The 24,677-nt window shown below is 39.2% G+C and overlaps 22 non-coding genes across 22 annotated transcripts; all 22 read right to left on the bottom strand.

Annotated features, from left to right (window-relative positions):
* Positions 1-15,978: 15,978 nt before the first annotated feature.
* On the bottom strand, positions 15,979-16,060 carry trnas-aga (transfer RNA serine (anticodon AGA)). Its single transcript has one exon. It is a non-coding gene; the product is annotated as a tRNA-Ser (tRNA).
* A 114-nt stretch (positions 16,061-16,174) lies between these two features.
* trnag-ucc (transfer RNA glycine (anticodon UCC)) lies at positions 16,175-16,246 on the bottom strand. Its single transcript has one exon. It is a non-coding gene; the product is annotated as a tRNA-Gly (tRNA).
* Positions 16,247-16,339: 93 nt separating this feature from the next.
* trnas-aga (transfer RNA serine (anticodon AGA)) lies at positions 16,340-16,421 on the bottom strand. The gene has a single exon. It is a non-coding gene; the product is annotated as a tRNA-Ser (tRNA).
* A 1,008-nt stretch (positions 16,422-17,429) lies between these two features.
* trnas-uga (transfer RNA serine (anticodon UGA)) lies at positions 17,430-17,511 on the bottom strand. The gene has a single exon. It is a non-coding gene; the product is annotated as a tRNA-Ser (tRNA).
* A 479-nt stretch (positions 17,512-17,990) lies between these two features.
* On the bottom strand, positions 17,991-18,062 carry trnag-ucc (transfer RNA glycine (anticodon UCC)). Its single transcript has one exon. It is a non-coding gene; the product is annotated as a tRNA-Gly (tRNA).
* A 93-nt stretch (positions 18,063-18,155) lies between these two features.
* Positions 18,156-18,237, bottom strand: trnas-uga (transfer RNA serine (anticodon UGA)). Its single transcript has one exon. It is a non-coding gene; the product is annotated as a tRNA-Ser (tRNA).
* A 116-nt stretch (positions 18,238-18,353) lies between these two features.
* trnag-ucc (transfer RNA glycine (anticodon UCC)) lies at positions 18,354-18,425 on the bottom strand. The gene has a single exon. It is a non-coding gene; the product is annotated as a tRNA-Gly (tRNA).
* A 456-nt stretch (positions 18,426-18,881) lies between these two features.
* On the bottom strand, positions 18,882-18,963 carry trnas-aga (transfer RNA serine (anticodon AGA)). Its single transcript has one exon. It is a non-coding gene; the product is annotated as a tRNA-Ser (tRNA).
* A 118-nt stretch (positions 18,964-19,081) lies between these two features.
* Positions 19,082-19,153, bottom strand: trnag-ucc (transfer RNA glycine (anticodon UCC)). The gene has a single exon. It is a non-coding gene; the product is annotated as a tRNA-Gly (tRNA).
* Positions 19,154-19,246: 93 nt separating this feature from the next.
* On the bottom strand, positions 19,247-19,328 carry trnas-aga (transfer RNA serine (anticodon AGA)). Its single transcript has one exon. It is a non-coding gene; the product is annotated as a tRNA-Ser (tRNA).
* A 117-nt stretch (positions 19,329-19,445) lies between these two features.
* On the bottom strand, positions 19,446-19,517 carry trnag-ucc (transfer RNA glycine (anticodon UCC)). The gene has a single exon. It is a non-coding gene; the product is annotated as a tRNA-Gly (tRNA).
* A 292-nt stretch (positions 19,518-19,809) lies between these two features.
* Positions 19,810-19,881, bottom strand: trnag-ucc (transfer RNA glycine (anticodon UCC)). Its single transcript has one exon. It is a non-coding gene; the product is annotated as a tRNA-Gly (tRNA).
* Positions 19,882-20,534: 653 nt separating this feature from the next.
* Positions 20,535-20,606, bottom strand: trnag-ucc (transfer RNA glycine (anticodon UCC)). Its single transcript has one exon. It is a non-coding gene; the product is annotated as a tRNA-Gly (tRNA).
* Positions 20,607-20,699: 93 nt separating this feature from the next.
* On the bottom strand, positions 20,700-20,781 carry trnas-aga (transfer RNA serine (anticodon AGA)). The gene has a single exon. It is a non-coding gene; the product is annotated as a tRNA-Ser (tRNA).
* A 642-nt stretch (positions 20,782-21,423) lies between these two features.
* trnas-uga (transfer RNA serine (anticodon UGA)) lies at positions 21,424-21,505 on the bottom strand. The gene has a single exon. It is a non-coding gene; the product is annotated as a tRNA-Ser (tRNA).
* Positions 21,506-21,620: 115 nt separating this feature from the next.
* Positions 21,621-21,692, bottom strand: trnag-ucc (transfer RNA glycine (anticodon UCC)). The gene has a single exon. It is a non-coding gene; the product is annotated as a tRNA-Gly (tRNA).
* A 93-nt stretch (positions 21,693-21,785) lies between these two features.
* Positions 21,786-21,867, bottom strand: trnas-aga (transfer RNA serine (anticodon AGA)). The gene has a single exon. It is a non-coding gene; the product is annotated as a tRNA-Ser (tRNA).
* Positions 21,868-22,146: 279 nt separating this feature from the next.
* trnas-uga (transfer RNA serine (anticodon UGA)) lies at positions 22,147-22,228 on the bottom strand. Its single transcript has one exon. It is a non-coding gene; the product is annotated as a tRNA-Ser (tRNA).
* A 115-nt stretch (positions 22,229-22,343) lies between these two features.
* Positions 22,344-22,415, bottom strand: trnag-ucc (transfer RNA glycine (anticodon UCC)). Its single transcript has one exon. It is a non-coding gene; the product is annotated as a tRNA-Gly (tRNA).
* A 93-nt stretch (positions 22,416-22,508) lies between these two features.
* Positions 22,509-22,590, bottom strand: trnas-aga (transfer RNA serine (anticodon AGA)). Its single transcript has one exon. It is a non-coding gene; the product is annotated as a tRNA-Ser (tRNA).
* An 841-nt stretch (positions 22,591-23,431) lies between these two features.
* trnag-ucc (transfer RNA glycine (anticodon UCC)) lies at positions 23,432-23,503 on the bottom strand. The gene has a single exon. It is a non-coding gene; the product is annotated as a tRNA-Gly (tRNA).
* An 816-nt stretch (positions 23,504-24,319) lies between these two features.
* trnas-uga (transfer RNA serine (anticodon UGA)) lies at positions 24,320-24,401 on the bottom strand. Its single transcript has one exon. It is a non-coding gene; the product is annotated as a tRNA-Ser (tRNA).
* Between the last annotated feature and the right edge of the window lie 276 nt (positions 24,402-24,677).

Here is a 24,677-nt window from a genome sequence, read left to right as displayed (position 1 = left end):
TAAAAGGCTTGGTCAAATTCATTGTGTGTTGGATGTAAAGAGATAGATGAAATGTAACAGTAATTTCCTCCTGGTAACAGTTTGGACACTCACAGACTTTCAGGACAGGTCGCCAAGGGAAAGTTGTATAGTGAAGATAATCCTTTAAATAGAATCTAGAGAGTTCTCCTAAACAAGTAGCTTGAACAAGTCATCACAGAAAATATTAGACGATAAAATGTCAAAATTGTATGTATTGTTGCTTAAAATTATTATTTATAATAATTGTGAAAAATCACTTAAACATTCAGTAAACAAAATCTATCCTTAACGTTGTGTAATAATTTTTTACTTTACATTTTTCTACTCAACCTAGTTGTTATATTTTGTTTTTTTATTTCTGAAAGTGTATCCCACGCCACTGGCTGATGGACTTGTCAAGCACATAGAGTTTACAAGTTGGTGCACTTGAATTGTGTTTTTACATGGACACTGTGGTGTAGTGGAAGCACTTAGTGAGCTGACACATGGAGCAGAGTATGATTTGGACATCATTGGACAGTGGGTCCCTCCGGCAGCTCACCCACCGCTGTAATACTGTGACACTCCAGCTGTCAAGGGAAACCGCTCGAATGGGGCTTCACCTAACTTGATGAAGCTGTAAATTCCTGCTGTGGCTGAGTGACACATCAGAATGAAGCTTGCACCAATTACACCGGGGAGAACCGGGACATTTATTCTCAGGGCATGTCTCGTTATTTCCACTGAGGTGAGAAACAGCCCGAAAATAAATAACGAATGAAGAAATTATATTGTCAACTGCTCCTACCTTGCAGGGTAAGCAAAACGTGTCTGCTGTTCTTCAGCGCTTTTACAGAATATTCCAGCTTTAAGGAGGAGGAAAAGAATAATGTGCTCAAACCACTGGGTTTTTATCTAGAGTGGAGAAGTTCCTACATCTTGGATTGTTGTGTTAAAGATTAGCATAGAGACAGAGAGATTAAGGAAGTGAGACTGATCAGAACAAGAGGGGTGGCCTTTTGAGAAGGAAAGGTAATCAGTGAAAAGACATAAAAAACCTCATTGACCTTTCAATTACGTAGTTCTTAATGTAAGGTCTGCTTTACATGTATAACATTTTGTGTTGGTTGTATTTTACAATGTATGCATCAAGAGATTATGCGTTCAGTTCCAAAAGGAGGTTTCAACAGTTGGTGAAAAAAAATCACATTACGGACTTCTATCAATATCAAATGGCACCTGACTCCATCTTTAGTGTTGATTTTCTTACCCAGGGGAGCATAAGTTGACAAAACAGGCTCATGATTCTTTGTTCCATTAAAAACAAAGCCCACCTGAGTGTGCTGAGCATCTGGCGTCAGACAAACTAATGACCTATTCTTATAATTAGATGAAAAAAAATCACAACCTGGGGTGGAAGCCTATTTATTTGTGTATGTTAATGGATTAAAGCTGCCTCGAGAAAATTTCTACTGTGATGTCCGAGCGCAGCGGCTGACCAATATTCACACTTGGTTTACAGAAGAAATATGGCTTCATCTGCTCTTCCTCCAGGGCCCAATCATGACTTATTATATCTCATCCCGGATCACATGCAATTATCGTCGATTTAAGTCCAGAATTAGCCTTTGCCAGCAATAAATGAATCCCACTGGGTTGTGTGCACCATGAGAGGAAAGGGGGGCATGAATTCTAAAAGTCAGCTCTATCAGTCATTCCTTGTGCGATCAGAAGTTAAACTCGAAAAACATCACAGGACCTTCGGGGGCGCCAGCTGTTGCTCTGTCACTTGTGGGAGCTCACATCCTCAACCAGGAAGTTTCTGTGCGACTCAGGGGAAACAATATTTCATCCACAACCATCTGCGGTAATAAAGTGTTGAAAGACATCAGATCAATCGAACCTCACATCCGACTTCCTGAACAACAGGGGTTTGGTGGCAAATGTTGGGCAACTAAATCCTCCAAATACTAAATGATAACGATGAACCCAAAACATTGCAGGTATATAAACTTTCTCACAATAAAATAGGATCACATGCAAAAAGAACAAGAGCATTTTTAAAAATGACTTTTTTATCACGTAAAACAATAATACACATTTAAGTGAGCCTCTTCTATTGAAGTAGCTTTTTAAAGTTGCATAGTTGCTTGAGTTGATACAACCTCATTTAAGCCCATGCAAATAGGAGGGTTAAGCATGTTACACATGTGTCATAAATCTTGAAAAGACTAAATGTTTTGACAAATTGTTCATCCTTAATGCTTTTTTTCTTGTTCTATGCATTAGATTAGATATGAAGATTGAGTAATGCCATCACAGCGACAAAGGGGTGGGGTAACAAGTATGGAGAGGCCTGCAGCATAACACAGAACCAACATCATCAGCTCTACAGACACACTGCCAAATCCCCCTCACAGCCTCTACACTGCTCTGAAGCCTCAAACAACAAACACACATATGAGGTATACAAACACAACCATTCAATCCACACCAAAGTGCTCACTAGCCCAAGTAAACAAAGCCCTCAGGAGACTCAACGGCCACAAGGCAGCAGGACCTGACAAATATTCTGGGCGGACCTCAGAGCAGGTGCAAACAGATGACCAACCTTTTCCTCAGCTAAAGCAATGTTCAGTTATGCCTCACCACAATCATCACCCCCATCCAAAAAGGAGCCTTCCTGCCTTCCATAATGACTATGAACCAGCACTCACTCTAATCATCATGGAGTGCTGAAGAAAGTTGTGTTGAACCTCACCAAGAGCAGCATTCCAGACACCCTGGACCCTGAACAGTTTGATCCAACAGATCTTCAGCAGATGTCATAGCTGATGCCCTCCTTAAGTTCCTTTTGAGTTTTTCCTTCAACACTGTGATCCCCAACAAACTAATCTCAACAAATAAAGTAAGTAAGTAAGTAATTTTTATTTGTATAGCGCTTTTCCAGACCAGGGTCACATAGCGCTTAAACAATCAAAACAATATTCAATAAAGTATATATTTTAAAGATCAAGATAAAACTGACAACACAACAGGAGTTCCAGAAAATCAAGGAAAAGCCTGAACAGATAGAAACGTCTTAAGATGTTTCTTAAAGGAGTCAGTAGACTCCATCAAGCGCAAAGAGAGAGGAAGATCGTTCCAAAGCTTAGGAGCAACAGCCTTAAAAGATTTCTCTCCTTGGTGGGTACGAGGAAAGAAGCAAACTCATCTTCGAATTTTCATATGGGACCTTGAGTGGAGCCCATCTCCACAATAGCAATTTGAAATACTTGGGTGTCCACATCACTGAAGACCACACCTGTGCACAAAGATACTCTACCCACAGGGATTTTTTACGCACCCAAAACATGGACTGTACACACTGCTGTTTTTATATTTCTATGTACCACATTTAAAGTCTGTATTGTATGAATTTGCATATTGTATTTTACTTTTACTGGCATCAAGTGTGGACAGCATAGTAACATTTTCAATAGACAGGAAACATGGTATTTTGTATTTATGCCAACACATTGAAACTAAGGAATATAGGTAGAAAAGATCAAGGAAAGACATTAACCCAAATCTAAACAGCTGTGTACTTTGCATAAATTTATGTTGTCCATATGTTGTAACTTGAAGGATGGATCTAAGTGCAGGCTGGACATGTCCTTGTTGTCTATAAAGGTAACTCAAAAAGAGAGCTGACAGGACGGTGACAGTCAGACAAAGTTGACAATAGGCCATTAAACAAAATGTGCACAAAATAAGTCCTAAATATATACTCCATTACTATAAGTGTTCTTGAGTGGGGATCATTTTTGCTGGCCAGAATCCATGAATCTTGCATACAGATTTTCAATTCCCATCTCTATTTGTCTTTGGCCCTTAAACCCCAACAGCCTGTCATCTGGCTGAACTAATGCCTCTCAACAGTCATTTTGGCTCCAAGCAGTTTCCTTGCAACCCTTTACAATGCTTTATTATGAACTTTTAAGTAAATCGATTGCATAAATGTCAGTTTGGAGAAGTGCTCTGCAAAACTACTCACATGCTGTCTATTTAATGGGTTTTTGTAGGAGGGACTTTCAAGGAAACACGACTAGATGAGCAAAATGGGGAAAGCTTTGTATAAAAGACAGAAGTGAGACCTGCTATAATTAGAGAAAGTATTTTTCACTAAAACATGGGAAGCAGAGCTGTAGTATCCTTTTGGACTGCGTATGAAAGAGTATATCAGAACTCATGTGTAGATGCTCGAGACAAAGTTGATGGTTGCGACACATAGAAAGGAGAGACAGGGGGAAAGTTGAAGAATGAAGCAAATGGCGATCATAGGTACAAAGACAATAGGTAGGTAACGTTAACAAACAAAAACAATGTCAATGAGAGCATAATGAGGGTAGGCATGAAAAGATGAAATGTTGGAAACAGACAATTCAAAAATAGTCATATGGTTCCACAGAAATAACAATAAATGCCTACAACAACTCATAGGAAATTGAAAAGACAGAACACAGACACAACAATACCCATTACTCCCCTGTACTGGTATTTATTATGAGGTGTAACCAGGATTGTTCTCCTTTTCATCTGTTTCTATAAAAGCCTTTTGATTCATCATTGAAAAGCGCAACTTGTGTGTTTTACTGTTGTTTGGTTTCAAGGCGGCAGCAGATTATTTGCAGGGTGAGCGAGCTGATTAACTTCCCCGTAATTGTAACCTCACTGGCGATCTATTGATTTAAGACTCTTACCTGGGGCTCTAAATGAATAACTGAACAAGAAAGAATATGTCTAAAACCTCAACCCAGGTCTAAAACCAATAACATATATTGGATAATTGCATTTATTTTCTGGTATATATTGCCTCTTGTTAATTGAATAAAACTATTTAATTTAGTAGTGATCATAGATATCAGCAAAGCTCATTTAGTTTTTAGGATTGTGATGTACAGTATATGAACCAGGTGGAAACCAAAAGGGGAAAACAGAATCCTGCAACACAACAGAGTTAAATATTTTATTTATTAAAGAAAAAGTTGAAAGAGTGGCACAGGGGGTCATGACATCCACACTGGCTTCTAATAAGAAAAAAGAAAGACATTGTTGTCAAAACACAAACAAACAAAAGGTGGTTGACATCTAGCAAAAGGAGCACAAATGATGAGAAAAAGTAGTATTAGTTTGGGAGCTCCACGGTCCCTGTACTAATTTAGGCACTGTTGTGCTTGTACGACACCCTGTGCTCCATATTTCCTCTTTTTCTACATGAAAGTACAAGTGTGAATTGACCAAAAGCCTTTTGACGATAGATTTCAATCTAATCTCACAAAAAAATGCATACGAACGTGGTATGACATATATTTGCTTGCTTGTGTTTTTGTAGCTTGAAAATGAAAAAGGTCCTGCCTGATGAGAAGAATGGTTATCATGTGAGGAGAATATCTTTAATTATTTACAATATAAATGTCAATATGTATTCAAGTATTCTATACGTTTTTCAACAGGGGCCATTTAAAAGATATATTGTCAAAAGACGCACTCTACCACATTTAGCTTGTTAGCTAAATTTATTGCAGTACCTGAACAGCTAAGACAACAGGACAGAGAATCAATGAATCATATCAAATGGATGATGCATACACACAAACATCTGCATTCTTACTTCAGCAACAGAACATTTTAGTGTAAAAATGATAAAATCACATGAATCAATTAAAATCTGATTCATTCATTCAAAATGTTGTGTGAAAATGTGCAAGTCTATGCTTGCATTAACAAATGTACAAAAGCAGAGCCATGCTTAGGGATACTTAAATCTCAATTGGACCAAGGCAGACTTCTTTAAATACACAAAAGACTAATAAGTGTATAGTGTGTTGGGTTGTATGTAATTAAATGCCAGATAACGATTTTTACCTTATTGTGATTTTATAATTATTAACTTTCGTCAAGGTCTTTATCAATATATCATCCAGATATGATTGTAAAATCTAAACCAACATCAAGAGCAAACATCTTTTTTTAAGCAAAACACAAGGATTTGCTAAAGGCTATTGCTTTTAAATAGTGAAAGACATGATTTGAAACAGGAATTCTCTGAGTGCCCCCTGGAAGCCTGGAGGGGAAATACAACATGTGTGGCAGCTTATATCAACCATGGCAAGCAGCTCTGCTGATGGATGACCCTTTTTTGAACCATCACTGTTTGTCTCACAACTGATTAGCGAGTCTTGCATATCTGAACGGTGATTTATTCTCCTTCTCGTTTCATCTCCATCTGAAGTTGCTTGATGTGCTGAAGGGGATGTGAATCAATGTGAGATCTGGGGAACCGTAATACTGTGATAAGTTTATTCTAAGACATGAAAGGGAATGCCATAAAAGCCCTCTGCCCCAAAGTCTTTTAGACTGTGAGCGTGTGAGAATTTTAATCACACAGCTGTCTTCACTTGTAGACTTGGCTATTGCAAGCAGATGACATGTTTTGCGTGACGAATGAAAACTTCACGGTGTATCTAGGCTTCATTTGGAGCCAGACGCACACTGTGACAAAGACACAATGCATATTTAAGGCATGACTTGATATGTATCTGCAGAAAGAGAGTTGGACCCTACCAGGATACTAACAAGCTTGGATAAAGGTAGAATTTGGGCCAATCGTTCGAGTGAATTCAAAAACCCGACAGAGGCTTCTACACTTTCCTGTGTATATAAAATATCTTCTCCAATCACAAAACTAAATCCTCAACATCTCTGTAAGAATATTTATCTCCTTTTTGACTAGGATTTTCCGTGTTTTATCTTTTGTGTGGAAGGAAAAATCATCCAGAGTAACATCTTTCTTCTGCAAATATCAGCTCTAGGAACCATTCATTATTGCTTCCAGCATACAAACAAATAATTCTGAAATCTCTTTATTAAGCGATGATGGCTGAAAGACGCTGTCAGTGGTGGCTGTCGGAGTTTTGTAGCATGACCTAGTTGGCAGGAGCATGAAGGAGTCCATGTACCGAATGAATATCCTGATTACCACCGCTTTTAATGAGCAACATCCCAAGATGTTTATTAACCAAGCTTTAAAGAGGGGGAGGTAACCCAGGATGCAGAAAAGGTGTGAGGAAGGACAAACATTTGGTTAAAGCCTGGAATATTTATCAATCCATGCAAGCGATTACGGAGCAGGCAGTGCCACATTTTAATGCTTGAGGTGACGCTTATAATAAACACAAGATCGGAGAAAGGTATATCTAACTGTGGATTATGATTTTTTAAATCTGAAGTAAATTTTTCACTTATTTGGAAAGTGTAAAAACTGATGTAAGCAGTGTGGTGATATAAGATAAGAGAATAACAGATGGAGAGGCCTTAGCTATGCCTTTGTGTTAAATCGTAATGGAGAGATTAATATGCTGCAAATGCTGGGAAAGGCCAGATCAAAACATCAGCAAGTCAAATCAGCAGATATACTGAGGTTTGCAGTGGCGAGAGAAGGCCATGAAAAGGACATGTGTAATTTTGTACAAGCAATCCCTTCCAAGCGAAATCCCATATTCTTTAAGTAGAAGCTCGAGTACCGGGCGATTTCCACAAGGGATCGAGTCGGGCTGGAGTACAGGTCAGGATGAGACGTGCAGTTGCGATCGCTCGGAACAACTCTGACGTCATCGAACGTCATCGATGTTTGATCGACATTCCTCTCACTGTGTGTGATGACACATCAGCGCTGCCGTCTGTCCAGACCTCAACGAAAGGTGGTAAGATTTTTTCATTTCCTCTCTTTAATTCGACTTTTACAACCGAGTTGAACTTCAGTGACAGCTGGTACCCACGTGACCGCTGTTCGCTTCAAAAGATCCCGCTCTGCGCGCCTGTCAGTGACGCGGCGTCGTCAGTGACGTCATCGGTGCTGAATGTGGGACTTCTTAATGTTCGCTCCATTACTAATAAATCCTTTATTCTTAATGATCTTTTCACAAGAGTTAATTTGGATTTATTATGTCTTTCTGAGACTTGGCAGAGAGAGGAAGAGTTTATTCATCTGAACGAACTCTGTCCAGTAGGGAGCGCTGTCCTGGGGAAGCCTCGCCTCTCTGGTCGTGGAGGAGGTCTTGCTACTGTTTTTAGGGAGAGTTGTTCTTGCAAAGTGATTCAGACACAGGAATTCACTTCTTTTGAGTCTCAGATGATCTTGGTTGGTTCTACAAGACCTTTCTATTGTGTGTCAATCTACCGTCCGCCTGGTCCTGCGGCGGTGTTCTTGAAAGACTTTAGTGACTTCTTATCTTCCATTATTCAGATGGAATCTGTTCTTATTCTTGGAGACTTTAATCTTCATGTTGATGACGTCACATCTTGTTCTGCTAAAGAACTTTTAACTTTAACTGAAGCCTTTAATTTTGAGCAACATGTTTCTGAACCCACTCATCAAAAAGGCCACATTTTAGACTTAGTTTTTACTCTTGGCCTGAACATTTCTAATGTATCTGTACATGATGTCCATCTGAGTGATCATTCTCTTGTCTTGTTTAACCTGGACTTCATCCCTGAACCTAAGCCTTTGAAAGTTAGGTCTCAGAGGCGTGTCATCTCAGCCGATACTGCAGACAGTTTTTCTGCTATGTTTGACCGTCTTTCCTTTGATGACTGTCCAGATGTGGACAGTTTGATTCACTGTTACACTGATCATTGTGTTGAAATACTGGATCAAGTGGCACCTGTTAAATCGAACTTGAAAATTCAGAAAAAACGGTGCCCTTGGACAAATGAAGATCTCCTGAGTCTGAAGAGACTTTGTCGAAAGACTGAGCGTCTCTGGAAGTCTACTAAACTTGAGGTGCACAGACTTCACCTCAGGGATCTGTTGACTTCTTACAATGAGATGGTAGAAACTGCTAGATCTGATTACATCAGAAAACTGGTAGCAGCAAATAGGAAAAACCCCAAAGTTTTGTTTGACACGATTAATTCTCTCGTGTCTCCTGCTCCTCAAATCACGCCGGTCTTCTGTGAAGCTGACAGCAATGCATTGTTGAGATTTTTCATTGACAAAATTAAATTGATCAAAGAGAAAATCTCTCCCCCTTTGTTGGGAACCCCTACTGTCTCTGAGCCCATCTCCTCCTCTTGGTCATCCTTCACTGCTGTATCTTTGGGTGATATTTCAGCACTAGTGAACAAGATGAAACCCTCCTCTTGCTCAGATGACGTCCTTCCTTGTAGGCTTTTTATCAAAGTATTTGATGTAATTGGCCCCTGGGTTACCAATATGGTGAACCTCTCCCTTTCCACAGGGGTTTTTCCCAATGCATTTAAACATGCCATTGTGGAGCCTCTGCTCAAAAAACCAGGCTTAGACCCAACTGACCTCAGTAATTTCAGGCCTATTTCTAAGCTCCCTTTCTTGTCCAAGATCTTGGAGAAGGTGGTGTCCGAGCAGCTGTCTTTGTTCCTGGATCAGAGCGACATCCATGAGAAGTTTCAGTCTGGCTTCCGTAAACATCACTCTACGGAGACAGCTTTATTGAAAGTGTCCAGTGACATCATGATGTCGGCTGACTCTGGTAAATTCACTGTTCTGGTTCTCTTGGATCTGTCGTCAGCCTTTGACACAGTTGATCACCAGATCCTGCTGAGAAGACTAAGGGATGAAGTGGGACTGTCTGGGTCTGTGTTAGAATGGTTCTCATCTTACCTTTCTGGGCGCAGTTTTAGTGTATCTGCCAATCAAATGAGGTCTGAATCGGCAGATCTGTTGTGTGGAGTCCCTCAAGGTTCTGTTCTGGGTCCTTTATTGTTTTTGCTGTACTTGATTCCCCTTGGTAAAATCATTCAGAGATTTCCAGATGTTTCTTATCACATTTTTGCTGATGACATCCAGCTCTACTGCTCTTTTGACCCAACTGAGCCCCAAAGGCTGAACTGCTTAGTCAATTGTTTCCTAGAAATCAAACAATGGCTGAGTGAAAACACTTTACAGCTTAATGTGGACAAAACTGAAACTCTGGTGATTGCTCCTGATGATAAGATTCCAGGGTTGAGTCAGTACTTGGGTGACTTAGGTCAGTCTGTCAAACTGAGCCTGAGAAACCTGGGTGTTGTATTTGATAAAGACATGTCTCTTGTTCAACACTGCAGAAAACTGACTGAGAAACTGTTTCCTTCAACTGAGAAAAATCTCTAAACTTAGGAAAATGTTGTCACAACATGATCTGGAGCTTGTAATCCATGCGTTTGTTTCTTCTCGTCTGGACTATTGTAACAGTTTGTTTTCATGTCCTAACAAGAAGGAGCTGTCTCGTCTGCAGTTGATTCAGAACTCTGCAGCGAGAATTCTGACCCGCTCAAGTAGGAGAACTCACATTTCTCCGATCCTTAAAACTCTTCACTGGCTTCCAGTTTCTTTCAGGATCAACTTTAAAATTCTGGTTCTTACTTTCAGAGCTATTCATGGTCAGGCTCCTCCTTACATCACTGATCTGATCCAGCCTTACACCCCAGCTCGGTCTCTGAGGTCTGTGGATCAGAATCTACTTATGGTTCCACGCACACGGCTCAGGACCAGAGGAGAGAAATCTTTTCAGGCTGTTGCTCCTAAGCTTTGGAACGATCTTCCTCTCTCTTTGCGCTTGATGGAGTCTACTGACTCCTTTAAGAAACATCTTAAGACGTTTCTATTTGTTCAGGCTTTTCCTTGAATTTCTCGAACTCCTGTGTTGTTCTCGGTGTTGTCTTGATCTTTGAAGTATGTACTGTTTTGAGTATTGTTTTGATTGTTAAAGCGCTTTGTGACCCTGGTCTCGAAAAGCGCTATATAAATAAATATTACTTACTTACTTACTTACTTACTTTCTCGGTTAAATTGGGGAAGTCTCCATAAACCTAGCCATGGATATGTGCCTGAAAAGAGAGCTATGTCTTTGAGGTGAAGAATTTAAGTTGCACTGGTGTCTGGACAAATACTCTCGAATGTCTGAAATTTGAAATGGGAGAGAGCATCGGCTAAGGTGTTGACAGGTACGTGCAGTGATAATGAAGTTGTGGCAGACAGATGGACAGGTGATGCTCATGAATTGCATAGTGGCATTCTTGCAAACATGCAATTATGCATGTTGGTTTTTGTGATGCACGAGAGTCATGAGTGAGTCAAGGATAGATATAACGGATGTCTGTTTTTAAAATTAATCACCGTTTATAAAGATTTTTTATTCATTATTTGTAAGTACAAGAATTTTCCATTGTGCAGCATCCAAGGCACACAATCAAACTTTGTAGACGTTGATGCCATTGGGAATTTGAGCACAGATTTGAACTTCAAAAAACACAGAGCTAGTTATCAAATGTTTGCTTACTCATTATCCTTTGAAGTGCAAGAAGCCCAACGTGTGCTTCAACTTCAAATGGAGCCCATTGACCTGCAGTACAATACTGGACTCAAAGCCAGGTTCAAGGAGGTGAGAAGTTTTGACAATTTTTGAGATAATTGCCACCCACATTCCTTGAGCTTTCAAGGATGTTCAGACTAATCATGTGCCTTTTTTTTGGCCACCTACTTGAGTGAAAAGCTCTTCTCACTCAGTTGACTTACTAGTCGAAACTCGGTGATGAGCATCCTAATGCTAGAGGGTCTCATTTGCCTCACCCTTGAAGCCTAATGTGGCTTAGCTTAGCTGGTACTCTTGTATTTATACACTTTTTGGTAGACCCCCTGCCAAAAATTAAAGGGTGGGGTTTGTAGAGGACTGCTGTGACTCTCATTCTGTTGAGCAGGATTCAATAGAGCAACTTTGAAAACCTCTTGCCAGGAATGACCGCCCAATGTCACTGTAATATGTAAATAAAATGTGTTGTTTGGAAGAGCCACCGTTTGTAACATTATTGTACTCACCAAAGCTGGGATTGCACAGAAGTAAGTTTTACCATTTGTGTTGGGAGACAAAGTGACAGCATGGTAGACAAATTTAAACATGATAGCTAGCAATGATTGATATGTGAGTGGACCTGTAATTATTTGACTGGATGAGAAGGAAGGCTGTTATGATCTGATCAGCTGCTGAGTAAGAAGAAGGATAGTGAATCTGAAGGAATTATTGAACAGAAATAAAAGCTGATACTCTACTGGTCAGCCAAGAATGAGAACAGAGTGAATTCCAATTCAATTTAATTTAATTTAAAGCGTCAATTTATAAAAACAAGCCCTATTGAATCACAATGAGCGAAGGTGGTGGCGAAACAAACTTCCTTGCAAAAACCTCAATCAGAACCAGACTCTGCTGTAATCGACTTTATAAGAGGGTGAGACAGTCTTACTTAAATATACATAAATCAGTAAATGTGTGTCAATGAAATGAACATTATATAAAAGCCAATACTATTCATATACAAAAATAAAGAAAGGTTTGTATTTATTAATATACATAAAAGACTGATATTATTTGACATTGTTCATTTATTTAGATATTAACAAATGCATTAAATAAAGTATTTTATACATTAGTTAATTTCATTTATTTTTGTCTCCAGACCCTGTCAACATAAAATACAACATATTTATTTGATTGACTTTGAGTCATTTTCGGGCTCCAAATACATATTGAATATAAAAAAGAACAAGACAAATAATCTTTCATTAAGGAAATATAGAATACTGGAAGAGGAATTTTATTTTTACGTTTTGAGGTTTGGACCAATCCTTAACATTACTATAATAAAATGATATTTAAAAATCCCCCAAAGAAGCATGACAAGTCATTTTAAAAGTTTCCAATTATTTATTTTAAAAACTGCTTTATTGTCTTTTTTGAGTTAGGTTTACTGTTACACAGAGGAGAAGAAAAGGATAGATAAAAATAAATGGAATATTCAGCCATTATAATCGTAAGACCTTACAGCTCATGCCCCGGTTTCTGGTCTCCTCACTCAAAGATATTGTCAGTCATATCAGAGTGGCAGCTTTTCAGCTTACCCATCAGTCAGGTTGTGTGAGTTCCCATGCCACCTGTCTTCGAGCTTGGGACTGGTTCAGAGTTTGCATTTATTTGCTATTCCTCGTAAACTGTCTCCAATCTGTGTACATGATGGATGACCTTGGTTTTGTAACCTATTGAATAACTGTCTCTGCTGGTCACTAGGAAGCCACACATTTGTGTCATGTTCTAGTGGTTGTTGGCTATTGGGGCAGGCTGACTGCTTGCGGCTGTGGTTTGGCATGTCGTTTCCCAGTGGATATCTTGAACTGCTGGTCATATGTTCAGAAAACAATTTAAATCTGTAAAAAAAAAAAGTCCACAACTGCATTGTGGTTCATTATCTGAGACAACCATTTCAGGTACGAACAAGTAAGAAATAATCAACCAAAAGCAGACATTTTTTCTTCTCCTAGAAAAGCATGTCACTGTGCCGACTCTCTGCTATGGTTGCTCTTGCACTAGAGTGGTTAACAAAGGCTCTCTGTGGACTTGACTTTACCTTGATTCCCACTGTGGAGGTTGCTGAGAATATCCCATTTCATGCAGTGAGGGATTACAATTCTCTGTGAAGGTCTCTATTTCAAGCCAATATGGCCCCCAGCCTCTGTTTTACAGTGTCTGGTGCGCTTTGCGCACACAGGGCCCGATTTCTGTTTTTCTTGAATAAGCTTGAGTCTTGTGCTGGAGCTCAATGCCCACTTTCGCTCCTCACTTCCCAGTTCTTATACAATATGGGACTTTTTGTGAAGTCAGAGATGAGAAATGTTCGTCTTAGCAAAGAAGATTATTTTAGTCTTTTAACAGTGAACAACACTGTTCTTTGCTACACTAGGTTCGGTTCACACCCCGATTGTTATTAGTTGCCTTTTTTTTTTTAAATGTTTTCTACTTTATTTTTATGTACATCCCTGCCGAGAGCCCTTGTTTATATTTAAAGCTTTTTAATTAATTTCATTTGTTGCAACTGTAGCACTAGTTTTGGAATACAATGATTTCCCCAAGAGACAAATTGGTTCCCAATTCCATTTCCATATTTTCATTGTTTCCAAATGGTATTCAATTTCTATATAATTTCATATGCCTTTTCGGAATCCATGGAGATAAAATCATTCAGATCTATTTTTGCCAGGGGTATAAATAATATTAGAACCTCTTATGTAGAAAAACACGTCTCTTCTATTTTTTTGATCTGATCAGGAGTTCCATTGATGGGAAAAACTATTTAGCGTCTTGTCAATATTTTGGGTAGAATTTCATAACCATTATTTAATAAAGAGACGGGCCTATTTGATACAAAGAAACAATTATCTTCATCTCTTTTTTTTGTTATGATCATAATACAAGTTTGATCCACAGATGCCAAAGTACAGCGATTTCTATAGAATTCTTGAAAAGTATCACTACTTTTTGTTGATCTATAGTTTTAACCATCATCATGCCATCATTGATCACAACACTTATTGTGTTGCCAGGCCCAATTTTCTCGTGCATTTTCTCCATGTTCATTTTTACCAATTAGTAAATGTTCAATCTAACAAACACCACAATTCATTTCAAGATGCAAGTCACAAGGTCGGAAGCAACACATAAAACAGTTTTAGCCCACCACTTATAATACAAAATGGTAGAATAAAGGATCATTGTTGAGTAAGTTACTTTAAAATAATAACTTAGTTAAATTACTAGTAACTTCTTTGGAAAATGACTCAGTTACTGTACTTTACATTGATGCTGTGATTAATGAATTCAGACAAAATGTAAGAACAATAAATAAATGGAACAAAAAGAGATTTTTTGACACAACATTTTTTTTTACAGCACTCGTTAATGCAAAAAATAAGTTAGTTACTTTAACACGTTACTTAATAACTTGTTACCTCAACACTGTCAGGGATACAAGATTAAAGTATTCAAAGTTCAATCAGCAAAATTGATAATAGACAATACAAGGCACTATGCAGAACCTATGATTAAGATCAAACTCAGCTATTCAAATGCTCTAGAAGAGATGGAATAGATATCAGTTATAACATAACATATTGGAATCAATATGAGACAATTGGTTTAGAATAGAAAACGTTGATGTGCAAAAAAATAAGCTACAGCTGAAGTGAATGTTCAACTCAGAAACAGCATCATTCACTACATCAGATTTATTTTAATAACATTGAATCATTGACTTGATGGATCCATGGAATCTATCTCAGCTACTTTGATGATTGGCTGACCCATGCCACCAAGGTCAATTTAAAATACAATAGGAAAAGGAGTCCAAAACATCTATATAATTGAGACTGATCATATCATATGCTCACTATCTTTTCTTGGAGATATTCAGGCCATTCACTTTTCAAATGGCAGAAAGGGGATGGCACATAGATCATTACAGTTGTGATGAATTTCTGACAAAATATGCTGTGATATGCAAATAAATGCCACTGCAACAACAGGAGCTGCATTGTCGGAAGCCTATAAAACTACGCGGGGAAGTCTTCTGCTATGGCTGGGAATCGAACCTAGGTCAACTGCTTGGAAAGAAGCTATGTACACCATTATATCACCATTAGATGCATTTATCTCCAGTAAAAATACCTTTCTCTTATTTGATGTTAATGATTGCATTTAATGTAAAAGAGCAGGAAGTAATATTAGACTACGTTAATTGTTGGCAGGATTTGAACCTACGCAGGGAGACCACAATGGACTTCTAGTCCATCGCCTTAACCACTCGGTCACAACAACACATGGAAAGAGTAATACAACAGTAAGTAATAATGGCCTGATAGCGTAGGTACAAGCACATTGAGTATGGGATGAAACGTTTTTTTCCAATTCTTGTTTAATAGAAAAACACTTCTGCAATGGCCAGGAATCGAACCCGGGTCAACTGCTTGGAAGGCAGCTATGGTCACCACTATACCACCAATGCATGAATTTATCTGCAGTAAAAGTACTTTTCTCTTATTTGATGCAAATGATTGCATTTAATGTAAAAGAGCAGGAAGTAATACTAGACGAGCTTCGTTGTTGGCAGGATTTGAACCTACGCGGGGAAACCCCAATGGATTTCTAGTCCATCGCCTTAACCACTCGGCCACAACAACACATTGAAACAGTAATAAAACAGCACTAATAATGGCCTGATATCTTAGGTTTGAGTACATGGAGGATAGGATGAAATGTTTTTTTCAAATTCTTGTTTAATAGAAAAACACTTCTGCAATGGCCGGGAATCGAACCCGGGTCAACTGCTTGGAAGGCAGCTATGCTCACCACTATACCACCAATGCATGAATTTATCTGCAGTAAAAGTACTTTTCTCTTTTTTGATGCAAATGATTGAATTTAATGTAAAAGAGCAGGAAGTAATACTAGACGAGCTTCGTTGTTGGCAGGATTTGAACCTACGCGGGGAAACCCCAATGGATTTCTAGTCCATTGCCTTAACCACTGGGCCACAACAACACATGAAAACAGTAATAAAACAGGACTAATAATGGCCTGATATCTTAGGTTTGAGCACATGGAGGATAGGATGAAATGTTTTTTTTTTCCAATTCTTGTTTAATAGAAAAACACTTCTGCAATGGCCGGGAATCGAACGCGGGTCAACTACTTGGAAGGCAGCTATGCTCACCACTATACCACCATTGCATGCATATATCTCAGTAAAAATACTTTTCTCTTATTTGATGCAAAAATATTGCATTTACTGTAAAAGAGCAGGAAGAGATACTAGACGAGCTTCGTTGTTGGCAGGATTTGAACCTACGCAGGGAAACCCAAATGGATTTCTAGTCCATCGCCTTAACCACTGGGCCACAACAACACATGAAGAGATGTAATTCAACAGGGCTAATAATGGCCTGAAATATCGTAGGTTTGAGCACATTGAGCATAGGATGAAACGTTTTTTTCCAATTCTTGTTTAATAGAAAAACACTTCTGCAATGGCCGGGAATCCAACACAGGTCAACTGCTTAGAAAGCAGCTATGCTCACCACTATACCACCATTGCATGCATTTATCTGCAGTAAAAGTACTTTTCTCTTATTTGATGCAAATGATTGCATTTATTGTAAAAGAGCAGGAAGTAATACTAGACGAACTTTGTCGTTGGCAGGATTTGAACCTACGCGGGGAAACCCCAATGGATTTCTAGTCCATCACCTTAACCACTCCGCCACAACAACACATGAAGAGATGTAATTCAACAGGGCTAATAATGGCCTGATATCGTAGGTTTGAGCACATTGAGGATAGGATGAAATGTTTTTTTCAATTCTTGTTTCATTAGAAAAACCCTTCTGCAACACCCTGGAAACGAACCCGGGTCAACTGCTTGGAAGGCAGCTATGCTCACTACTATACCACCATTGCATGCATTTATCTGCAGTAAAAGTACTTTTCTCTTATTTGATGCAAATGATTGCATTTACTGTAAAAGAGCAGGAAGTAATACTAGAAGAGCTTCGTTGTTGGCAGGATTTGAACCTACACGGGGAAACCACAATGGATTTCAAGACCATCGCCTTAACCACTCGGCCACAACAACACATGTAGTGATGTAATTCAACAGGGCTAATAATGGCCTGATATTGTAGGTTTGAGCAGATTGAGGATAGGATGAAATGTTTTTTTTCCAATTCTTGTTTAATAGAAAAACACTTCTGCAATGGCCGGGAATCGAAGCCGGGTCAACTGCTTGGAAGGCAGCTATGCTCACCACTATACCACCATTGCATGAATTTATCTGCAGTAAAAGTACTTTTCTCTTATTTGATGCAAAATATTGCATTTACTGTAAAAGAGCAGGAAGTAATACTAGACAAGCTTCGTTGTTGGCAGGATTTGAACCTATGCGGGGGAACCCCAATGGATTTCTAGTCCATCGCCTTAACCACTCCGCCACAACAACACATGAAGAGATGTAATTCAACAGGGCTAATAATGGCCAGATATCGTAGGTTTGAGCACATTGAGTATAGGATGAAATGTTTTTTTTCCAATTCTTGTTTAATAGAAGAACACTTCTGCAATGGCCGGGAATCAAACCCGGGTCAACTGCTTGGAAGGCAGCTATGCTCACCACTATACCACCATTGCATGCATTTATCTGCAGTAAAAGTACTTTTCTCTTATTTGATGCAAATGATTGCATTTACTGTAAAAGAGCAGGAAGTAATACTAGACGAGCTTCGTTGTTGGCAGGATTTGAACCTACACGGGGAAACCACAATGGATTTCAAGTCCATCGCCTTAACCACTCGGCCACAACAACACATGTAGTGATGTAATTCAACAGGGCTAATAATGGCCTGATATTGTAGGTTTGAGCAGATTGAGGATAGGATGAAATGTTTTTTTTCCAATTCTTGTTTAATAGAGAAACACTTCTGCAATGGCCGGGAATCGAACCCGGGTCAACTGCTTGGAAGGCAGCTATGCTCACCACTATACCACCATTGCATGAATTTATCTGCAGTAAAAGTACTTTTCTCTTATTTGATGCAAAATATTGCATTTACTGTAAAAGAGCAGGAAGTAATACTAGACGAGCTTCGTTGTTGGCAGGATTTGAACCTATGCGGGGGAACCCCAATGGATTTCTAGTCCATCGCCTTAACCACTCCGCCACAACAACACATGAAGAGATGTAATTCAACAGGGCTAATAATGGCCAGATATCGTAGGTTTGAGCACATTGAGTATAGGATGAAATGTTTTTTTTCCAATTCTTGTTTAATAGAAAAACACTTCTGCAATGGCCAGGAATCAAACCCGGGTCAACTGCTTGGAAGGCAGCTATGCTCACCACTATACCACCAATGCATGAATTTATCTGCAGTAAAAGTACTTTTCTCTTTTTTGATGCAAATGATTGCATTTAATGTAAAAGAGAAGGAAGTAATACTAGACGAGCTTCGTTGTTGGCAGGATTTGAACCTACGCGGGGAAACCCCAATGGATTTCTAGTCCATCGCCTTAACCACTCGGCCACAACAACACATGAAGAGATGTAATTCAACAGGGCTAATAATGGCCTGAAATGTCGTAGGTTTGAGCACATTGAGCATAGGATGAAACGTTTTTTTTCCAATTCCTGTTTAATATAAAAACACTTCTGCAATGGCCGGGAATCGAACCCGGGTCAACTGCTTGGAAGGCAGCTATGCTCACCACTATACCACCAATGCATGAATTTATCTGCAGTAAAAGTACTTTTCTCTTTTTTGATGCAAATGATTGAATTTAATGTAAAAGAGCAGGAAGTAATACTAGACGAGCTTCGTTGTTGGCAGGATTTGAACCTACGCGGGGAAACCCCAATGGATTTCTAGTCCATCGCCTTAACCACTGGGCCACAACAACACATGAAAACAGTAATAAAACAGCACTAATAATGGCCTGATATCTTAGGTTTGAGCACATGGAGGATAGGATGAAATGTTTTTTTTTTCCAATTCTTGTTCAATAGAAAAACACTAATGCAATGGCCGGGAATCGAACCCGGGTCAACTGCTTGGAAGGCAGCTATGCTCACCACTATACCACCATTGCATGCATTTATCTCAGTAAAAATATTTTTCTCTTATTTGATACAAAAATATTGCATTTACTGTAAAAGAGCAGGAAGTAATACTAGACGAGCTTAGTTGTTGGCAGGATTTGAACCTACGCAGGGAAACCCAAATAGATTTCTAGTCCATCGCCTTAACCACTGGGCCACAACAACACATGAAGAGATGTAATTCAACAGGGCTAATAATGGCCTGAAATATCGTAGGTTTGAGCACATTGAGCATAGGATGAAACGTTTTTTTCCAATTCTTGTTTAATAGAAAAACACTTCTGCAATGGCCAGGAATCGAACCCGGGTCAACTGCTTGGAAGGCAGCTATGCTCACCACTATACCACCATTGCATGAATTTATCTGCAGTAAAAGTACTTTTCTCTTTTTTGATGCAAAATATTGCATTTACTGTAAAAGAGCAGGAAGTAATACTAGACGAGCTTCATTGTTGGCAGGATTTGAACCTACGCTGGGGAACCCCAATGGATTTCTAGTCCATCGCCTTAATCACTCCGCCACAACAACACATGAAGAGACGTAATTCAACAGGGCTAATAATGGCCTGATATCGTAGGTTTGAGCACATTGAGGATAGTATGAAATGTTTATTTCAATTCTTGTTTCATTAGAAAAACACTTCTGCAACGCCCTGGAAACTAACCCGGGTCAACTGCTTGGAAGGCAGCTATGCTCACCACTGTACCACCATTGCATGCATTAATCTCCAGTAAAAGTACTTTTCTCTTATTTGATGAAAAATATTGCATTTACTGTAAAAGAGCAGGAAGTAATACTAGACGAGCTTCGTCGGTGGCAGGATTTGAACCTACCCGGGGAAACCCCAATGAGTTTCTAGTCCATCGCCTTAACCACTCGGCCACAACAACACATGAAAACAGTAATAAAACAGGACTAATAATGGCCTGATATCTTAGGTTTGAGCACATGGAGGATAGGATGAAATGGTTTTTTTTCCAATTATTTTTTAATAGAAAAACACTTCTGCAATGGCCGGGAATCGAACCCAGGTCAACTGCATGGAAGGCAGCTATGCTCACCACTGTACCACCATTGCATGCATTCATCTCCAGTAAAAGTACTTTTCTCTTATTTGATGCAAAATATTGCATTTACTGTAAAAGAGCAGGGAGTAATACTAGACGAGCTTCGTTGTTGGCAGGATTTGAACCTACGCGGGGAAACCCCAATGGATTTCTAGTCCATCGCCTTAACCACTCGGCCACAACAACAGATAAAAACAGTAATAAAACAGGACTAATAATGGCCTGATATCTTAGGTTTGAGCACTTGGAGGATAGGATGTAATGTTTTTTTTCCAATTCTTGTTTAATAGAAAAACACTTCTGCAACACCCTGGAAACAAACCCGGGTCAACTGCTTGGAAGGCAGCTATGCTCACCACAATACCACCATTGCATGCATTTATCTAAGTAAAAATACTTTTCTCTTATTTGATGCAAAAATATTGCATTTACTGTAAAAGAGCAGGAAGTAATACTATACGAGCTTAGTTGTTGGCAGGATTTGAACCTACGCAGGGAAACCCCAATGGATTTCTAGTCCATCGCCTTAACCACTCTGCCACAACAACACAAGAAGAGATGTAATTCAACAGGGCTAATAATGGCCTGATATCGTAGGTTTGAGCACATTGAGGATAGGATGAAATGTTTTTTTCAATTCTTGTTTCATTAGAAAAACACTTCTGCAACGCCCTGGAAACGAACCCGGGTCAACTGCTTGGAAGGCAGCTATGCTCACTACTATACCACCATTGCATGCATTTATCTGCAGTAAAAGTACTTTTCTCTTATTTGATGCAAATGATTGCATTTACTGTAAAAGAGCAGGAAGTAATACTAGAAGAGCTTCGTTGTTGGCAGGATTTGAACCTACACGGGGAAACCACAATGGATTTCAAGTCCATCGCCTTAACCACTCGGCCACAACAACACATGAATAGATGTAATTCAACAGGGCTAATAATGGCCTGATATTGTAGGTTTGAGCACATTGAGGATAGTATGAAACGTTTTTTTCCAATTCTTGTTTAATAGAAAAACACTTCTGCAATGGCCGGGAATCAAACCCGGGTCAACTGCTTGGAAGGCAGCTATGCTCACCACTATACCACCATTGCATGCATTTATCTCAGTAAAAATACTTTTCTCTTATTTGATGCAAAAATATTGCATTTACTGTAAAAGAGCAGGAAGTAATACTATACGAGCTTAGTTGTTGGCAGGATTTGAACCTACGCAGGGAAACCCCAATGGATTTCTAGTCCATCGCCTTAACCACTCGGCCACAACAACACATGAAAACAGTAATAAAACAGGACTAATAATGGCCTGATATCTTAGGTTTGAGCACATTGAGGATAGGATGAAATGTTTTTTTCAATTCTTGTTTCATTAGAAAAACACTTCTGCAACGCCCTGGAAACGAACCCGGGTCAACTGCTTGGAAGGCAGCTATGCTCACTACTATACCACCATTGCATGCATTTATCTGCAGTAAAAGTACTTTTCTCTTATTTGATGCAAATGATTGCATTTACTGTAAAAGAGCAGGAAGTAATACTAGAAGAGCTTCGTTGTTGGCAGGATTTGAACCTACACGGGGAAACCACAATGGATTTCAAGTCCATCGCCTTAACCACTCGGCCACAACAACACATGAAGAGATGTAATTCAACAGGGCTAATAATGGCCTGATATTGTAGGTTTGAGCACATTGAGGATAGTATGAAACGTTTTTTTCCAATTCTTGTTTAATAGAAAAACACTTCTGCAATGGCCGGGAATCAAACCCGGGTCAACTGCTTGGAAGGCAGCTATGCTCACCACTATACCACCATTGCATGCATTTATCTCAGTAAAAATACTTTTCTCTTATTTGATGCAAAAATATTGCATTTACTGTAAAAGAGCAGGAAGTAATACTATACGAGCTTAGTTGTTGGCAGGATTTGAACCTACGCAGGGAAACCCCAATGGATTTCTAGTCCATCGCCTTAACCACTCGGCCACAACAACACATGAAAACAGTAATAAAACAGGACTAATAATGGCCTGATATCTTAGGTTTGAGCACATTGAGCATAGGATGAAACGTTTTTTTCCAATTCTTGTTTAATAGAAAAACACTTCTGCAATGGCCGGGAATCCAACCCAGGTCAACTGCTTGGAAAGCAGCTATGCTCACCACTATACCACCATTGCATGCATTTATCTGCAGTAAAAGTACTTTTCTCTTATTTGATGCAAATTATTGCATTTATTGTAAAAGAGCAGGAAGTAATACTAGACGAGCTTCGTCGTTGGCAGGATTTGAACCTACGCGGGGAAACCCCAATGGATTTCTAGTCCATCGCCTTAACCACTCTGCCACAACAACACATGAAGAGATGTAATTCAACAGGGCTAATAATGGCCTGATATCGTAGGTTTGAGCACATTGAGGATAGGATGAAATGTTTTTTTCAATTCTTGTTTCATTAGAAAAACACTTCTGCAACGCCCTGGAAACGAACCCGGGTCAACTGCTTGGAAGGCAGCTATGCTCACTACTATACCACCATTGCATGCATTTATCTGCAGTAAAAGTACTTTTCTCTTATTTGATGCAAATGATTGCATTTACTGTAAAAGAGCAGGAAGTAATACTAGACGAGCTTCGTTGTTGGCAGGATTTGAACCTACGCGGGGAAACCCCAATGGATTTCTAGTTCATCGCCTTAACCACTCGGCCACAACAACACATGAAGAGATGTAATTCAACAGGGCTAATAATGGCCTGAAATGTCGTAGGTTTGAGCACATTGAGCATAGGATGAAACGTTTTTTTTCCAATTCTTGTTTAATATAAAAACACTTCTGCAATGGCCGGGAATCGAACCCAGGTCAACTGCTTGGAAGGCAGCTATGCTCACCACTATACCACCATTACATGCATTTATCTCAGTAAAAATACTTTTCTCTTATTTGATGCAAAAATATTGCATTTACTGTAAAAGAGCAGGAAGTAATATTATACGAGCTTAGTTGTTGGCAGGATTTGAACCTACACAGAGAAACCCCAATGGATTTCTAGTCCATCGCCTTAACCACTCGGCCACAACAACACATGAAAACAGTAATAAAACAGGACTAATAATGGCCTGATATCTTAGGTTTGAGCACAAGGAGGATAGGATGAAATGTTTTTTTTCCAATTCTTTTTTAATAGAAAACACTTCTGCAATGGCCGGGAATCGAACCCCGGTCAACTGCTTGGAAGGCAGCTATGCTCACCACTATACCACCATTGCATGCATTTATCTCAGTAAAAATACTTTTCTCTTATTTGATGCAAAAATATTGCATTTACTGTAAAAGAGCAGGAAGTAATACTATACGAGCTTAGTTGTTGGCAGGATTTGAACCTACGCAGGGAAACCCCAATGGATTTCTAGTCCATCGCCTTAACCACTGTGCCACAACAACACATGAAGAGATGTAATTCAACAGGGCTAATAATGGCCTGATATCGTAGGTTTGAGCACATTGAGGATAGGATGAAATGTTTTTTTCAATTCTTGTTTCATTAGAAAAACACTTCTGCAACGCCCTGGAAACGAACCCGGGTCAACTGCTTGGAAGGCAGCTATGCTCACTACTATACCACCATTGCATGCATTTATCTGCAGTAAAAGTACTTTTCTCTTATTTGATGCAAATGATTGCATTTACTGTAAAAGAGCAGGAAGTAATACTAGAAGAGCTTCGTTGTTGGCAGGATTTGAACCTACACGGGGAAACCACAATGGATTTCAAGTCCATCGCCTTAACCACTCGGCCACAACAACACATGAAGAGACGTAATTCAACAGGGCTAATAATGGCCTGAAATGTCGTAGGTTTGAGCACATTGAGGATAGGATGAAATGTTTTTTTCAATTCTTGTTTCATTAGAAAAACACTTCTGCAACGCCCTGGAAACAAACCTGGGTCAACTGCTTGGAAGGCAGCTATGCTCACCACTATACCACCAATGCATGAATTTATCTGCAGTAAAAGTACTTTTCTCTTTTTTGATGCAAATGATTGCATTTAATGTAAAAGAGAAGGAAGTAATACTAGAC

This window comes from Callionymus lyra, chromosome 17 (genome assembly GCF_982586985.1).
Source record: "Callionymus lyra chromosome 17, fCalLyr1.hap1.1, whole genome shotgun sequence".
Classification (NCBI taxonomy): domain Eukaryota; kingdom Metazoa; phylum Chordata; class Actinopteri; order Syngnathiformes; family Callionymidae; genus Callionymus; species Callionymus lyra.
Note: the sequence above shows the minus strand (reverse complement) of the source record. Positions and strands in the feature narration are given on the sequence as shown.